Source organism: Lycium barbarum, chromosome 5 (assembly GCF_019175385.1).
Source record: "Lycium barbarum isolate Lr01 chromosome 5, ASM1917538v2, whole genome shotgun sequence".
NCBI lineage: Eukaryota > Viridiplantae > Streptophyta > Magnoliopsida > Solanales > Solanaceae > Lycium > Lycium barbarum.
Window position 1 is genome coordinate 129,790,220 of NC_083341.1, and position 19,819 is coordinate 129,810,038.

The 19,819-nt window shown below is 36.1% G+C and overlaps 1 pseudogene; it reads left to right on the forward strand.

Annotated features, from left to right (window-relative positions):
• Nucleotides 1–18,038: 18,038 nt before the first annotated feature.
• On the forward strand, nucleotides 18,039–19,818 carry LOC132642725 (AAA-ATPase At3g28580-like; annotated as a pseudogene).
• Nucleotide 19,819: the final 1 nt, after the last annotated feature.

A 19,819-nucleotide genomic window follows, 5' to 3' on the forward strand; every position in this document is an offset into this window, starting at 1 on the left:
CCACGTGGTGATATCATGTGTCGGTTTATGAAATGCTCTCCCTACTTATCATGTTTTTTCATGTTATATATGTATATATACTCATGCTCATGCTCATGTTCATGTCCAAGTTTTCAGTTTCAGTTCTTATCATGTTATTCCATGTCCCATGTTGCTTCTTTCGGTTGCTTTACATACCAGTACATTCAATGTGCTGACGTCCCCTTTTTATTGCCCGGGGGCCTGTATTTCACGATGCAGGTACGGATTTACAGGACGACGCTTCTGATCACTAGGATTTGCTCGTACCAGCTTATTGGTGAGCCCCATCTCATTCGGGGTTTTAAGCATTGTATTTCTCTATTTAGTTTTGCATGTAAAGGTATGCTGGGGGCCTTGTCCCATTAAGTATGTTTTTCAGTCAGACTTATGATAGAGGTTTCATAGACTAGAACAAACATTTATGTCATGACAGTTAATCGGAGTCGCATAGCCATTTTGGCTCACTCATGTTTAAACAAGTACTTTATTAAGTATTATGAATTATTATGTTTTACAAAGGCTCATCATGCATTCACGTTATATTCCGCTTATGCTATGCATCATGATGATTCAGCAAGTCATGTGGTTCGCTCGGTCACATGTAGTCAGACACCGAGTGCCGTGTTACGTCCAGGCCATGGTTCGGGGCGTGACAAAGACGCTCTTCGACGTGATATAATTAGTTAAGTGAGAGAGCAATGTTTGTGGCAAGTTGAAGTTTAAATAAAAAGGTAAGAATCTATTCTTTTGTGTTATGGAATAAGCATATATGTTGTAAGGATTGAAATTAGATGAGAATTATGGAGTTGTGATGTGTATGTGTGTGAAGCCGTGTGTGTGTGTGAGTAGGTGCATGGCCGTGCGCCATGGTGATGTTGGAAAGTGATGGATTAAATTCCATTTAGTTTGTTAGTTGTGTTGTTGGGGTGTTTGGGAAGTAGATAAGGGCTTAATGAATCAAGTTGGTATTGAAAATGGTTGTATGTCATTATGGGGAATTATGTGATTTTTATATGATTTTGATATAATTATGAAAGTAGGACTCTAGAATGTGAATTGATGTTATTGTTGTGGAAATTGGAAGAAGACAATGCGATTTAGTAGTTTTGTCGCATTCGTAGGAGTTTCGGGTGGAATATGGAATTGGCGGAAACACTTGAATTCATGAATATTGTTTGGGAAGTTCGTGGAATATGTTTGAATAATCTTGAATTAGTTAATGGATATGGAAAATGTCGATATTAGTTTGATAATGTGAAGTTGGAACGGAAGTTGTCGCCTTACGTAGAAAAGAGGACTATTTATGTTATAGTGCGTTTTGTGATAACTGTTGATGTTGTTAGATTATTGGGTTGTTGTTGTTGATATATTGAGCCGAGCTAAGTCTCGGGGATGCTATATAATTAGGGGAAATGCTGCCCAAATTTTTGTAGATAAGTAATGAACTAAAGATTTGAATGCTAAAAGTCTTGCTATTGACAATTGGTAAATATGACCATTTGTAGATTTTGGGCGAAACGGGAACTGAATTTGAGCGAGCGTAAGGCGCAGCTAAGGTATGTAAAGCCTTGCCCTTCATTCTTTGGCATGTTCTAAACATAATAGGATCGGTCGCGAGCCTTAGATACGACCCTGTTCCTAGAAATCCGAGATTGAAATTGGCTCCATTTCATTCAATGAGATTGAATTGGTTTCTTAACATTTCGTCGGTAAAATGACCTATATGTATGCAACTTTCACAAATGAAGTCGGAATGCCCTAAGACTCTCACGGATGACTCCATAAGACCTATGATCCATAATTTACGTACGCCACCTCGGTTCGGCCCAAGGTGGGCCCACAAATCCTGATACTTTCTGTATGGCTTTAGCCAACTCATTTTTGTCCGGAATTCACGGGTAGCTTTTGGTTATTATTCTGTTACTATGCGATAAGTGTTATGACTACCTCCAAGAGCCTCATAAAATATTTTCGACATCTGGAACGTTTTTGGAAATCTTATTCTGATATTCTGGATAAGCTACTTACCTTCTGTATTTTTCTGATATACGATGTTGGCATACATGAATCTTGTGTGATGCATGATCCTGGCATGTGTGATTTATGTTTGGAAGGTAATAAATTTGGCATTCTGTTATTACCTCTTTTTCCAAGTCCCGGGCCGGTTATATTATTGTGCGCACTATGTGATATTGACCGCTGGACCCCTGACCGCGGTATGTGCGACATTGACCGCTGGACTCCTGACCGCGGTATGCCGGACTTGTGACACTGACCGCTGGACTCCTGACCGCGGTATCTGCGACATTGATCGCTGGACTCCTGACCGCGGTATGTCGGGTTTGGGATGTTAGCCGCGGGGTACTTGGCCGCGGTATGTGTGATAGTGACCGCTGGACTTTTGGCCTCGACAATTGTGTGTTTGATTTTCTATGTGTATGAAACGAAAATGTTTTTCAAAATAAAGCAAAGCAATTTGGCATTCTGATTGCGTATTTGTCTGCCGGAACCTCTTATGTATGATTTGTACGTCAGATGTAACACTTTGGTATTCTGGTTATTCGTGCACATTCCACTGCATTGTTTACCGCGCCCCTCACTAGAGGGTCGGGATCTGATACATATATATGCTATCTGTATCTGTGTAAGCTTATGATTCTGCATGCATGGTTCTGTCTGTTACACTTCTGTATGTCTGATTCGGACTATGATTCAGTCTGTTACACTTCTGTACCTCTAGCTCTCATTACAATTATGTCAGTCACACTCTGTGCCCCTGATCCGTACGATGATTCTGCCAGCTAAACTCTGTACCTCTAATTCATATCACGACTCTGTCGGCTACACCCCGTACGTACGATACATATTGTGGTTTTGTCCATGCACTCTGTATTTCTGTTTCGGATTCGGGTTCGATTCTGTCCGCTATATTTCTGTACTCCTGGTTCGGATTATGGTTATATTTGTTACATTTTCGCTTTACATACTCGGTACATTTTTCGTACTGACCCCCTGTTCTTCGGGGGCTGCGTTTCATGCCGCGCAGGTACTCCCAGATGAGATGAAGTTATTATAGAAGATGATCCAGCGGAGTTGGCAGGCTCCATTTGCTACTGGAGCGCTGCCGAGTCAGAGTACATATGTAAAGGTTTCTGATTGATGTTAGAGACTTTGCAGACAGCGTCGTGGGTATTGGTTGTCAGTCTGTAAGCGGCTCCGTCAGCCGATATGTCGGTCTGCATTATGTACTGAATTTTGTATGATCATAGATTTGTTCGGCTTGGAAGCTACTAGAAAGAATATTTCTGAAAGAAATTTTTTGTACTATGTATCTTATCTCATTTAATTTAAAAAGTTTGACGTGATTTTATGCGCAACAAGAGTCTGAGGGTTCGCTCAGCCCTAAGTAAGGGTCGGGTTCCCATCACACCCTAGTAAGGTCGGGGTGTGACACAATTGGTGTCAGAAGCCTACAAGTCGTGAGATCTAGGAGACGAGGAGACTATAACATCTATGAAGTTTGAGGTAGCGAATTTTGATGGGCGAAGCAATAACTTCAACATCTGGAAGATCAAAATCATGGCGTTGTTACGGAGAGAAAGATCAATTTATGCGTTGGACGACTCGTATCCCGAAAATACGAAAGAGGACGAGAAGCAGAAGATTGAGATAGATGCGTTTGGCACAATTCAATTATCTTTATCAGACAACGTGTTATGTGAAATCAGTACCGAGAAAACAATTGCGAGTTTGTGGAAGAAACTTGAAGATCTCTACCAGAAGAAATCAGTAACAACTAGAATGTTGTTAAGGCAGCGTTTACACACCTTCAATATGAAGACAGGTACAACTTTACAGGATCATCTTGATACTTTTAATGAATTGGCTATGGATCTTACTCGTGCTAATATTAAAGTGGGAGATGAAGAACTAGCGCGCACTATGGTGTTTTCACTATCACCAGCATATAAAAACGTAGTTAATTCAGTGATGTACAGTAAGGAGGTGGTCAAGTTACAGACGATAATAAATGCATTGAATTTAGATGAATTAAGAAACCATATCAACAATGGTGATAAAGAGTGTTACACCCCGTACTTGCGGAGAAGCAGTGATCAAATTGAGCATAAGTATGTTGAACTATGGCTAAGTAAAACAACTTTGGAGTATAAGGGATGAAGCATTATTAATTATATTTTATGAGTAAAGAATTCATATGAGGAATTCTTGAAGGTCCTATAAGGAATTGAGTGGAAGGAGTTGAGTTGGTATGACTTTGGAAAAAGATGAACGTTACTTTGAACAACAAAGTATGAGCTAACTTGGGGAAAGAATATATTTTAGTATATGAGGAGTTTTAAAGTAAAGAAAAAGACTAAATTAAATTTCATGAAGTCTAGTTTTAACACAACAAACCGCTCGTTGATACGACATCGAAGTAGAGAATTATGGACGTTACAAGTCAGGCTGGCAGAGCAGAAACGCGCAGCTACAGTGCGCGGAAAGTTCTAGGTCAGTGCCAACTGGCTCTAGAGCACTATAAAAGGGGTAAAAGGGGTTTTAACCCTTATTTATACATCCAAACCCCCCCCCCTCCCCAAAAAAACATATCCCAAATCCTTTAGAACATTCCCCCAACTTCCACAACATGCACATATATTCTTATAAGTCTATTTGACAATTTTGGTCATTTTTATTTCATTTTTAACATAACCCCAAGTCCTAGAAGCCTCTCCAAACATATTCCAACATATTTTCAAGCCTAAACCAAGGATCAAAGTAAATATTAAAGTGGTTAGGGGTTCCAACTGAGGTCTACACTTGTCTCATCTTCTTGAAGATGTTTGGGTGAGTATTTTAAGGTGGAGTAATCATGGAATTGAAGTGTTCTTGAATTTTCAGGTAAGATTTCATCTTAGTTGCATGTTTATAAGTTTGTATGGTAATTATGTTAAGATTTGAGGAGAAGAAAATTGGAGGAAAAGTTCAAATATACATTTGATGATATTTTGAGTTGTGAATTAACTTGAGTTATAATTATCAGTACGTTTTGAGCATAATATTTTATGAGGGATAATAATGATGTTAAGGAATTGTCATATACGAGGGTATAAGGGATTATATGAAGTTGTGGTTATGGATTGATTATGAAAATAAGTTTTGGGATTAAATTGAGTATAGTTTGAATGTAATCTTTTGATTATGGATGTTCCGACAACTAATAGCACGTTGAGTTGATTTTAGGACATCAAAGAGTGGTAAGAAATCTATGTTTACAGCCCTTACTCCTCTCTTACGAACTTTGTACCACTTTTTTTAGTAGAAAAAGGCCAAATATACCCTTCGTTATACTTTGAGTCCAAATATACCCCTGTCGTTATGCTATTGGTTCAAATATACCCTTTCACCGTTAAAGTTGTTCAAGGTGGACATCCAATCCTATATGACACTAACATTTGATGAGGTGGATACCATGTGGCATGCCACCTCAGCACCCCTAACCATTATACCCCTCCCCTCTATTTGTTCTTCCACCACTAACCCTCTACCGTTATTACCACCAATTGGACCTTAAGACCGACTTAGACTAAATATGCTTATTCTATGAGCTTGTCTTTGACTCTTTCTACTATGATCTTTTCTGACTAGTTACCAGGGGTGGAGCCAGGTAATGGCTAGGGGGTTCATTGGAACCCCCTTCGGCAAAAATTACCCTGTATATACAAGGTTGAAATTATTTTTTTCTATATATATATAATAGATGTTGAGCTCCCTTAGCTTCTTCGTTTGTTTACTACTTAATATTTTTCAACCCCCTTAGTGAAAATTCTGATTCTGCCACTGCCAGTTACAGGTCTGCTACTACATTAGTTCAACCTACTAACACATATTGCTCCTTTAAATGTTTTGATGAAAATTAGCAATAGAACTGGACCTCAACTTTCAAATTTTCCTTCTGAAACTTGGTCATTGGGTCACTTGCCACGTCTCATGAATCTTGAGTAGCTGTATGTTTTCTTTGCTATAACGCTTTATGTTGAGATGGTTCAACTGAAAAAACAGTTGCTATCTGATAAAGCCTATCGACAACGGTATAATTGGACCCAATGTACAACGAAAGATATATTTGTCCCTTTCCTAATAGTACAGGGGTATATTTGGCTGTTTTCCCTTTTTCCATCCATTTTGCGGATTAGGCTTAAAGAAGATGAAAATATCAACATAACATAATAACACGAGATGAGATTTAAAAGTCTGATGCATCTAATAGAGATTTTTTTGTAGTGAAGGGCTCATCCTGATGTAACGACAAATCAACATAGAAAGATAACTTAGAAAACTTAATCTAATTAACTAGTTAATCAAGTGGACGAGTAATTGCTAATTAATCCTCAGAGTCTTATAATATTGGATCTAGGTGAGAATAGTCATTGATGATGAACTAGGTGGTTCTTGGTTTCTCAGAGAAGAGCAAAACCATGGAATTGTCTCATGAGATACTTCGAAGAGTTTATGTCTTCTTCGTGTTGCTTTCTATGGTGCTTTTGTGCAACCTTTTTCTTCGCTACTCATATTAATATCTTTGTTCTTGGTTCTCCTAACATGGGAGTTTGGATAATACATCAATTTATTTATGTTACGAATGAGAAAAAACTACTAGCAATTTTAATCAAAAGAAAATCAGATGATATTAGTTATACCATTTTAAAATATTTATACTGATTAGCATGGGATACACGTGCAACCAGAGACAAGTGTTATAGAAAAAGTAGAAAGCCTCAACGAGAAAAGTTAAAAGACTAAAGTAGTCATATAAAAATCTACCCTTCACAAGAAAAAAACAAAATGCTACGTTGAATCGGATCAATGGGAAGAATTGTTTCATCTTCCAATAGTTATTATAGGGTGCTGATGTTGTGGAGTTCGGAACCGAAATAACCTCAGAAAAAAGTTTTTGAACCAAACTACCCCAACAAAAAAAGAGTTACAAAACTGCCTTTAGCACAGTAAATTATTGCGCTAAAGCACTTAAAGGTAACGACATTGTTAATTGCTTTAGCGCAGTAATCTACTGCGCTAAAGGGGTCCCTTTTTTTGGCCCTTTTGGTTAACCTCTCTTTCATTACACCTTTTAACGTACTTTGACCATAGATTAATCATGCTTCGGGACCCCAAAACATCAATATTATATAGAACCCTACTTATTTTTGTGCGATTAATAAGGTAGGCTCAATACATCAAGGATAAGAAAATCTTCGGATGGCCGTTTTAGTGGTTGAAAAGTACTCGAACGCCATTTTTGTTTGAAGGCTTGGTGTCATTAGCTTTAAGTTCTTTACGAATACTTAAATTTAGATTTAAGTTTACTGTTTTTTAGTCAAAATTGCAGCATTCATGCAAATCTCAAAATAATTAAATTGCATCATTCATAACAATATGAAAATACTGAAACTTGTTCATTAACAAGAAACTCAAACTTTTTAAAATACAATCATCAAAGAAAGAAAAAAAACTTAAAAAATATTCATCAATTGATGTCCTTGAGTTGATCATCCGCCACCATCGCAGGATGTGCCACCACTGCTAGATCTACCACCACGAGAGGTACTTCCACCGCGATATGTAGTTTGACCACCATGCCGTACGGGACACTTGCGCTTATCATGACCAACATAATTGCAAAATGAGCACTTTCGAGTGTATCTCCCTGGCGAAACATCCATTTCATTATGAATACGGGAGCATGCTTTCTTTTTGAATTTATGGATAAATGTTTTATTTGCAACTATTGAAAATGGATCCGGTGGCCAATAACTCTTACTACCAAGTGAGTAGAACCTTCCAGCATACATTCTTGCATAATTTTCAACTGTATATTCCTTAGCCATGTACTCGGAGGTGTTCTTTCCCATTGCGATAAAACACTTGAAGGCATGAGAACATGGCATGTGATATGATTGCCACTTGACGCATGTGCATGTTCTTGGAATCTCACAAATTGTGTGGGCGTTACCTCCTTTACCTTGGTGCACATTTGTTGTGAGTTCAAATATGCGCTCTGCAGAGTTGTACTCCATATGGTCATGTTGCTGAGTCTTATATTTGTGGTACTCGAACAGTTGTGACGGTTTTGGCATCCATCTTATACCTGCTGCTGCATGTGGTTTGGCCACTTTTGATCTAATGACGAACCGCTCCACAGCCTGCTTAAAAGTCATTCTCACAATTACGGCGACGGGTAGTCCCCGTGCAGATTTCAACAAGTCATTGAATGACTCAGAGTTGTTTTTTGTCAGCATACCCTATCGCCTACCTTTATTCTGGTGTATTGCCTATTTGTCTTTATCAATGGCATTCAACCAGTGGAAGACTCCCTCATTCGCCCGCCTAATAATGTCCATTTGTAGGTTAACCTTCTTCTCCTGATGCTCTGTTGCAGCCGCCTACATCCAATTGCAAAGTGATGGGATTCGATATGCCTTTTGGAAGTTTGCCTTCAAATGCCTTAAACAATAACGATGGTAGGCAAAGGGCGGCTACCACCCCTGCAAATTGAACATATTGAGCAATATGCCAGCATTTCTGTCTGAGATCATATTCCCATGCGATCCTTAATAACGTGTTGCCTTAAGTAGTCCAAAAACATACCCCACGTACTAATGCTCTCATTAGCTGCAATTGCAAAAGCTAGATGGAATATAGCTCCATTTGCATCCATTCCCATTGCAATTAGCAGCTTTATGTCGTATACCCCGGACACATGTGTTCCATCTATTGATATTACAGGCCGACAATTAGCAAAACCATCAATGTATGGTTTGAATGCCTAAAACACAAACTCAAAAATATTACCGAGCATACCAGGCTTCAATTTGAGCTTCCATTCAACAATAGTACCATGATTGAAGTGTTGTAGAGCCGCCATGTATCTCGGAAACATCTTGAAAGAGCCCTCCCAATTGCCGTAGACTATCTCATGTACACACCTAAGCCCAAGATATGCCTTCCTCCTACTAACAATTTTGCTATATACTTTCAGGACGACTGTAATACAATCTTTAATAGGGAACCTGAAAAAGTTGAAATATCAGCATATAGAAACGAGGAACATTATAATAACACCAAAAATAAAATAAACATAGGCGAAAGGGATACCTTGGGGTTTTTCCAATGTTGCCAACTAACACACGAGCAATCATATTGGTATCTAGATTGCAATGATCATCTGGGAGGTCACCCATATCACAAGTCTGCTTTGTGTAGAACTTTGAAATAGTCCACATCTTTTCAACAGTTTCCTTACCACGGAGCATCCATTCGCAGCCTTGATATTTTCGCTTGCAGACCAATCGTCAAAGTTTTCGTGTGGAATCGTCAACTTTAAACTCCCTCATCCCCTGGATGCAATAAATCCTAATAGCCCTTTGCAATGATTTTTTCGAGCTGAAAATCATGCCTTTTTCAATATGAGCCTTTTGTTTTAAAAGATCCACTGGCTCTTTCTACAAACTTCACCGAATATGATCATCGTCCCTAGTAAAGACAAAGGCATCTGGGCAATCTTGAATATGATAAAGATAGGAATGCCACTGAATCGGGGTCGACTCTTGCTGTTGAAATTGGCTTTGCGGCTGAACCGGAGTAGACTCTTGCTGTTCAAATAGTTGTTGTGAATTCAATTCCTCCTGATGTGTCGGACTGTTCATCATGTCTTGCAACAGTTCTACTTGATATTGAGGATTAGTTCCAACCTCAACCTCATCGTCACTTTCCTCCGCATTAGGTATTTCCTCACTATCGCTGGATGATGTCACTATATAATTCAGATAATCCGGACCATCCATAGCAAGTCTTTGCCAATAATTTGGTGCAACCACCACATTCTCCCTACATAAGAAATTAGAGTATTTTAACTACTACACATCAAATAATACTATTGATGTTAAAAAAAAATAGACGTATCGATAGTAATTAACTGCACCAAAACTTAAGGAAGGACCATCGTTTTGAGTAGTAGGATAGGTTGAGGATGTTCCAATCTGATTCATCCATCCCGATTGAGGAGACCATCCGATATGATCCATATCAGGTGTATTACCCCTAAATAATATAATCGACATCATTAGTAGCATTCAAGTGCCACTACATATAATAATAATTATAATATTGTAAAAAATGAATATTTACCACTGCCCATCAAATTGCTGACTTAAACTATCCAGAGGCATTTGGCTCGTCAAAATGCCTCCATAAGTACTCATGTCAGGGTAATTGTGTTCATAAGTAAGTTCCGCTTGAGTGACTTCGGCCTGAATTCTAGACGGGGCTTTCCGACGACGTCTATTTCGGGCTTCCCGAAGAGCCATAGCCATAAATTCAAGTCGATTAACGGGGACCTTCTCTATGTACATTTCAAGGATGTTTAAAGTTATGCATTTCCTATAATCATAAGGCGCCTTCAAATAATCAGTCAAAAAACCATCATCTTGAATGCACCACTGTCCATAACCAGTTACACCTTGCGGCGTAAATGACATTGGATATTTTCCAATTATATTTAAATCAAAATCACTCCTACTAACTTGTAGTCTATTATACAAGGCTTGGGATAGTTTTGAGAATTTTAAGTCAAGTGGAAACATAACATGGTATTTTGGGGGAGAATCATAGCACAAATTATTTTCCTCGAATATAATTTGTCTGTCCCAGAATAAAGAAACTCTAATTTAGGAGGAATATAAAATGCAAAAACTAGATGAAACTTAGAATTTGTGTTAAAAATTGGATGAAACTTAGAATTTTTTCTCTCATTCAAACTCTGTATTAATAAGATTTGAAGTTTGATTATTGAACCAACGCATGCATGCAATTAGTGTGTCTTGCAGTGTTACGTCAAATCAAATTAAGTATGGAGTGTTGCATAACGCATGAATTAACCACGCTATGTCAATCCCTGGCAGAATAGCACAGTAAAATACTGCGTTATTCTGACATAACGCAGTATATGACTGCGTTATATACGTATAACGCAGTAAATTACTGTGTTATACTGTCATTAATTTACTGCGTTATACTGTTATAACACAGCATTTTACTGCGTTATACGTATATAACGCAGTCATTTACTGCGTTATACTGTCATAACGCAGTATTTTACTGCACTATACAACTGCAATATGTTGTCACCTCAACTATCATACAGAAAAACGTCCTAATTCAAATCAAACTTTAAGTGTTATATAACGTAATTTGACGAATAGTTACCAACCACACAAAATTCCACACAAAATTGAGTTACCATGTCATTTTTTGACCAATTTAGAGATATTAGTCATGTTATATCGTTCACTCCAGAAAACATATTCGACGCAATGGGTAGGACATGGGAATTGGGTGAAGATTTTGAATACTCAAACAATCCTAACAACAGATTCAATCGAGAATACAATAATAAAATGAGAGAGGAGTGGGATTGGCATGTTAGGGAGGCTGCAGCACTGGAGCAAAAGTTATCGTCAGTAGGACTTAAATGCCCAAAGAAACGTGATATATCAATGGCTCGTGGAACTCCACAAGAGTATAATTTTGCTCTTAACCGTTTTCGCTAAGAGAACAATCGGATGCAAATACGTTACCTTAGGGTAGAATATGGTGTACATGGTAGCACAAGATTTAGATCCAAGTGGGATTCGGACTGTGAGATGGCCGATGAAGATTAATATTTTTTTTATATAAAGTAAGTAGGTAGGGTCATAAAGACTCCCCCCCCCCCCCCCCCCCCCAACTAGGAGTACATGGGGGTTTGCAACTATATAAGTAACACTTTCTTTTGTTATTAGACTACAACATATTCAATGTCGAGTAGTAGAAACTCAGCTTGGTCTTTACTCCTTCCAAAAGAACCAAATAGCAGTAATGATGAGAGTTCAAATCATAGCAGTTTTTCGAGCGATACTAGTGATTTCAAACTAGATGAGCTAACCCCGTCTTCTTATAAAGCGTAATGATGATTTCTGCAGTGTGAAATATTCAAATCCGCGCAAATATTATTGTGATTTACGCCGAGAATGGTCACATCAGCTTGCCGAATCAGAACGTCTTGTTCGTGACTTGAAAAATCTCAACGCTCCAATCCCAACAAGGTACTCCATAGCCATGCCTTAAGTAGGTCTAGAAACTTGCAAGCTTGCCGTGCAAAGGATTAGAAAAGAAAACAACAGAATGCTGGCAAGACGATGTAGATTTTACATGCTAAAGTTGGCCGAAGAACAAGCATCATCAACCGGTAGAGAACTAACATCTACTGAAAAAAGATGTGTCTTAAGAAACCGCCAATATTTTTCTGAGGACGATATTGAGAACTTGTATTCTGATGATAATTAAGAATGTTGTGATTTTAGTTTTAAGTTTAATTTGTGATGATGCTGTTATTTTGAAGAATATTAGTATGTTTAGTCTTTCATCTACTCAAGGGCATGAATTGATGAATGTATTTTAAGTTTTTTTTTTATGATTGTATTTTTACTAGTTTTGGTTTATTATTAATGAACAAGTTTAAGTATTCATAAAGAACTTAAAGCTAATGACACCAAGCTTTCAAACAAAAATGGCGTTCGAGCACTTCTCAACTACTAAAACGGCCATCCGAAAATTTTCTTATCCTTGATGTATTGAGCCTACCTTATTAATTGCACAAAAATAAGTAGGGTTCTATATAAAATATTGAAGTTTCGGGATCCCAAAGCATGATTAATCTATGATCAATGTACGTTAAAAAGTGTAATGAAAGATGGATTAACCAAAAGGGCAAAAAAAAAGGGGACCCCTTTAGCGCAGTAAATTACTGCGCTAAAGCAGTTAACGGTGCCGTCCCCGTTAAGTGCTTTAGCGCAGTAATTTACTGTGCTAAAGACAGTTTTGTAACTTTTTTTTTTGGGTAGTTTGGTTCAAAAACTTTTTCCTGAGGTTATTTTGGTTCCGGACCCGATGTTGTGCAAAATTTTCAGTTATTGTTTACATTATAGCCTTTTTACATTTTTGTCCTTTCAGCTTCCACGGGTAATCCAACTAATATAAAAACTTATGGCTCTTTCAACATCCATTGTGATCCTTATCTCTTATTTAATACTACTCTTTAATGAACCAGTAAAGATTATACTACCTTACCCTTAATCTCCTTAAAGAAACGAAGATATGCATACATCAGCATTACAACTTTTATTTTCTTCATTCTTTTTCAAGAATATTTGTATTTTGACCACCGATTGTGAATTAAGGGTGGAAACTTCGACATGAAAATAATTGTAGACTTATGAATTAAATAATGAGGGCGGAAAAAGGGGGCGCCTTCACCTAAACACAAAGTGTCATCTTATTACTACTATATATATGGGATAATCAAAGGACTTTTGTAGCCCTCACAAAAGTTTTCAAATTAATGTCAAACTTTTCAATTAATTATTTTTAGGCCCTTTTTTATTTTATAAGATAATTTTTTTAAGAATGTAATTTTAGCCTAATAAAAAAGTTATAGATAATTGTATATGTCGCCTTTGAAATCTATAATTTATTATAAATACATAAAGTAATTTTTTTAAATGATGTCATATAGTGTTGAAAATAAAGACAATGTCATCCATTGAGATCGAGTTATCTTTAAAATCTCTTGTTTGGTTAACTAAATTTAATTTTTTTTTTAGTATAGAGAATAGATGAAGAATTAAATTTTATTGAATCTTGAGGTTCAATTTAATAAATATAGGTTATTTCTTGAATTTCGTCTGAAACTAAGGTGAAAAATCACATTTAACAAGCATAAACCCTTGACGCAAGATAATGAATGAAATTTTAATAAATGTAAAAACAAATCGATTTTCATCTATGAATAAAATCACATGCTCACAAATTCACAAAAAGATGAATTTTTTTTTTTTTGATTTATGGGCTTTGCAATTTGTAATTATCATACTTTATCATAATCAATGTTAGTATAGGATATCGAGTCATTGTGTCCCTTTGAGATTTGCTAATTTTTCTACTTAACTTTCTTCCTCATAAATAAATTTTTCATTTATAATCATCTAATTGTGTGGCGAAGAAACTTTAGTAATTATAAAACTTATCAATAAGATAACATTAACTTGCAAATACATTAAATTAATTATGCGGTAGAAAATGTGTCACGTTATACGTATTTAATAAGAATTTCTATTTTTATATTTTAAGTTTGGACTCGAATTTAGCACGGACCTTCCGTAAATAATTAATTATTACAAATGAGGATGATAATATATATATATATATATATATATGGGTTTTGCTAACCTACAACATGAAAGTTGTAGGATAACAATGTACCCATCTTTTGGTTCACAAAAATACCCCTGCCACCTCATAAATATATGGGCTTTCTTGTCTTTTACCCCAAATTCCGCCAATTTTCAGAATCTTCTCACTCCTCCTTCACTCACTACTTTATCTCTCTTGGAAACCATTTCGGTCCATTGCCTCTTATCTCTGCAATTTACTTTCTATCTCGTGAAGCTTCACACAGGACCAATTAGAGGTTTGGTTTCCTCTAATTGGTGTAAATTATGTGATTAACAAAATATATACAAATAATAAATTGAACCAAAATATTTTAAATTTCTTTTTTCCATGTTCCAGACTTCACCTCTATATAACAGTTTCAAACTGTGAAAATGCTAACAACAATACACAATAACAAAATCAAAGTTCAAACACAAAATACTCTTCATATATATATATATTGGAGAATTGCTTAATTGCCCCATTGAATCACTGTTTCTACGGTTTTGGACTTTTGGGTCTTGGAATTGTGCGGAGGAAATTTGGATTTTTTAAGTGAATCGATTTAGTATTGATTCACTCGTTTGGGGGACCAGCTTGTAAGGATGAACACCGGGATGGGGGTGTGGAAGATTGGGTCAGAATGTTTGGAGGGAAATTAGGAATTTTGATGGAAAGACCAAAATGGCCCCTGAAAGTCCCTATTTTAATTAACTAGTAGGGGTATTTTTTTGAATTAAAAGATGGGTACATTGCTATCCTACAACATTCGTGTTGTAAGTTAGCAAAACTCATATATATTATATATATATATATATATATATATATATATATATATATATATATGACCATGTGCTTTGTGGAAAAAAGAATTACGATTGAACAATATGTCAACATTAAAAGGTGTCTCTTCCAAATTCAATTTTTTAATTGTCCTTTATTGCTTATCTACTTGAGAGGGTGATGTGGAATGTATTATACCTTCTTTTATATGAATCGTTTTTCTTCTACTATATATTGCTTTATTGGCTTAATAGTTTTTCAAAAATTTGTCAGTAAATTTTAAATGAACATATAAATTACGATTTATTTCAATTAAGTATCCGAACACATGATAATATATATGTTTATGTTGGACATTTTCTATTTAAAATTTAAAAATACTTTTGTGTGTATTTTCAAATGTCTATTACATATATAAGTTAACTATTTAAAATATGTCATCCCCTATATACACACACACACACACACACACGCATTAGCCTCAATAACCTATAAATCCTTAAAATCGTTCCAACTATAACTGATATGTATAATTAAAGAGAATGACATCTTTTATGCCTGTGTACCTAAATATTACATAATTTTTAGTTTTCCAAACAATAGTAATACTTCCTCCGTCTCAATTTAAGTGTCTTAGTTTGACTAGGCACGAAATTTAAGAAATAAAGGGAGACTTTTAAATCTTGTGGTCTTAAATTAAAGATATGTGTAGTTTTTTAAATCTAGTGGTCTAAAACTTGCCAAAAACTTACTAAATATAGAAAGAGACACTCTTTTTGGGATAAATAAACAAGGAAAGTAAGATACTTAAATTGGGACGGAAGGAGTATCAAACAATTGTAACAAAAGGGTGCAATCATATTTAAGATTTTTTAGTATTTTTTTTTCCCATTTGTGGGGTTGGGGGGCGGGGGGCGGGGGTTAAAAAAGGATTAGGCGGTGCTTGTTTAGCATAGGGACACATGATTATATTAAGCATGAAGCATTGAAGCTTTATTTTTGTTTAAAAAATGATTAGAATGTATACTTTATAAAATAATGTGCCACTTATAAACAATCAAAAGGAAAAAAAATGCCATTTCCTCATCACATAAGTTTTGGAAAGCAAAAGGATTTAATTGTATTAAGAAAAGTCATTAATTGTCTTCATATTTTCATTATAATTTGTATATCTTATCTTAAATGAAAATAACATCTACTAACATCTCATTATAAGAATAAATGTAGCATATATAATTGATGTCTCTTAAACCAAATGGTTTTTCTTCTTTTTGAAAGAAAGCATTGTAGTTCATAATGGATGTTTTTAATCACACAAATGTTACAGCTAAGTTGGATTTCAAGAAATTTCCAAAGTCTAGATCTAAATAAAATTCAATAAATAAATAATGCTAAAAAGAACTCTAAAATAAGGACAAAAAAGTCTTTATTCAATTTTTAAATACTTTGGGTGCAATTTTAATTTTTGGAGAGCCTTTAGTTTTTAGGTATTTGCTGAAAAAGTCGAACTAATCTTTCAATAACTTAATATCACAAAGAGTGAGAAAAAAAGTAATTGCAAATTTAATTTTAATATTAGTTTTGGACCCGGGTTTAGCACGGGCCAAATAACACTAGTGTAATAAACAAAGACAATATGAGTACTAACAATTGTGAATTAAGAGTGGAAATTTCGACATGAAAATAATTGTAAACTTATGAATTAAATAATGTGGGCGGGCGTGCCTTCACCTAAACACAAAGGTCGTCTTATGTAATAAACAAAGACAATAATGAGGACTACTTTATGCAAGGTACCAACGAAGAGGTGGCTTAATTATTAAGGATAAAATAATTTGTTGAGAGACTTGGTTCAACAAACAAATGTACTTTAATTTGTTGAAGGCTTTTGGTTCGATTTTCCTCCCAATTGTTCCTCTTGATATCTAAAGTAGTCCTCATTATGCTCTGTTCCTGAACCACATAACCTTAATTTTCTAATGCTTGTGACCCTCTGTTTGGTCGTTTAAGTGTGAATTTGTATTAGTAATAGAGTCCGTGAATTTTTTATACCGAATACCAGATAGTGTAATTGGGGAATTCACTTAAATATACACTTTGTCCATCAAGTTTATCAAATATGGCCGAAGTATACATTGCCTATACACTTTGGCTGTATAGGTATGTAGATTATATGTATATTTAGTATAGTTTATACACTACCTATGCACTGTGTACATATTTTGTAAACTAGATGGCCGAATGGTATTTGGCTGTAATTTTTCCTTTAAACATAATGACATCTTAGATGATATATGATCATTAGTCATTCTCCCATGCGTAAGCACAACGACACCTTATAGATGGTATATACATATATTGTGTGTGTATATATATTATCACCTTGGAAAAAGACAATGTCCATATGCATTAGTATATTAGTGGATCCAACTCTGAATCTTAATTTATCTTAATTTAACCTTCCTACTTCTCTAGGGACCTATATATATATATATCTATATAATGAATAAGCCTCCTGATCAGTACAAGACTAGTATTTCAACATTGGCCGTAGAAACGTCTTGGCATTTACAAAGCAGTTTCTTTGAATATATATATATATATATATATGGTCATGACTCATGAGCATACCCAAATTATAAAAGAAAAGAAATATTGACTCTGTCCCAATTTATACGATGTACTTTCCTTTTTATTCTATCAAAATAAGAAGGTAGAATACCTACAAACCGCCTGGAACTTGGCACGTTTTATTCATGATTTATAACACTTTCCTTCCCGCTGCCTTTATACGAGATGATTTGCAATCACACAAATATCTATGAGTTGTTTTCCATCACAAGTATGTCTTTTCTTAAACGCATTGTGCACGCTCAAACTTGGTGACCAAGGAAATGATAACTACGTACGCTCTGGTGTTTTCTATCTCTATATATAAGAGGCCATATATCATTTAGTACTGAACAAACCATTCACATACTCTTCAATTGCTGTTGTACTCCTATTAATCTCAAGATGATGCAAGATGTTTGGACTCAGTTGGGTCCAGCCATTGCAACAATCATGTTCTCCTGGACCATGTACCAGAACTATTTTCCTCACGAACTTCGTGGTCTTATTAGGAGGTATATGGATAAAACCGTGAGCTATTTCTACCCTTATATGCACGTAATTTTTCATGAGTATGAAAGTGAGGGGTGGTTCGAGCGGAGCAAAGCTTACGTAGCAATCGAAAGGTACGAGCAAGAACTCTTGCACACAAGCTAAGCGCCTCAAAGCCAACACGGTGAAAGATGGTAAATCTCTTATCCTAACCATGCATGATTATGAGGAGATAACCAATGAATATAAATATGAGAAGGTTTGGTGGATTTCGAGCCAATTAGCAGCCAACAAACAGACAATTGCTTTGTGGAAGGAGGATGACAAGAGGTTTTTCAAGCTCAAATTTCACAGAAAGAATCGCGAGCTTATCACAGAGTCATACTTGAAGTATGTGTTGGATGAAGGGAAGGCGATATCTGTGAGAGAACGACAGAGAAAGTTGTACACAAACAATAAGGGAAAGACAAGTGGTGGGTACAGCTATAGGGGGTGGAGGATGTGGAGTGGAGTAGTGTTTGAGCATCCATCAACATTCGATACTCTGGCCATGGATCCAAACAAGAAGCAAGAGATTACTGATGATCTCGAAACATTCAGCAAGTCAAAAGACTATTATGCAAAGATTGGAAAGGCGTGGAAGCGCGGTTATCTTCTTTATGGTCCCCCAGGAACGGGTAAATCTAGCATGATTGCTGCTATGACTAATTACTTGCAATATGATGTCTATGATCTCGAACTGACATCGGTTAAGGACAACACCGAGCTACGAAAATTGCTCATAGACACTACAAGTAAATCTATTATTGTGATTGAAGACATCGATTGCTCCCTTGACCTTACGGGTCAAAGGGAGAAGAATAAGAAGAAAGACGAGGAACATAAAGAAAAAAATGAGAAAGACGCCATCAAGAAGAAGATTAAAAGAGGAGAGGGGAAAGAAAAGCGAAGTGAGGTAACTTTATCCGGACTTTTGAACTTCATTAATGGTCTATGGTCAGCTATTGGTGGTGAAAGGCTTATTGTCTTCACAGTCAACTATGTGGAAAAGCTTGATCCTGCTCTAATTCGGAGGGGGACGATGGATAAACATATTGTGCTATCCTACTGTTGCTTTGAGTCCTTCAAGGTGCTTGTAAATAATTATCTTGACGTCGAATCTCATGTTCACTTTCCTGAGATTCGTCGGTTATTGGAGGAAACTAATATGACTCCTGCTGATATTGCTGAGAATTTGATGCTTAAGTCTTCGAAGGAAAATGCAGACACTTGCTTGGAGAGATTGATTAAAGCTCTAGAAACTGCAAAGGAGGAAGCAAAATTGAAGGCTGAGAAGAAAGAAGAAGAAGAAGAAGAAGAAGAAGAAGAGAGAGAGAGCAAAGGCTGAGATGGAGAAGGAAGAGAAGGAGGAGAAAAGGAAAGAATTAGCAGCTACTGAAGAAGCCAAGAATGCTGATGGTGTAAGCGAAAAAGAGAAGTCAGAAAGTAATGGTACTAAGGAAAATGGTGATGTTAGCAAAGGTTGATTTCGGTAAGGAAAATGGTCATGAGTGTGAAAGTGAGGGGTGGTTCGAGCGAAGCAAAGCTTACGTAGCAATCGAAA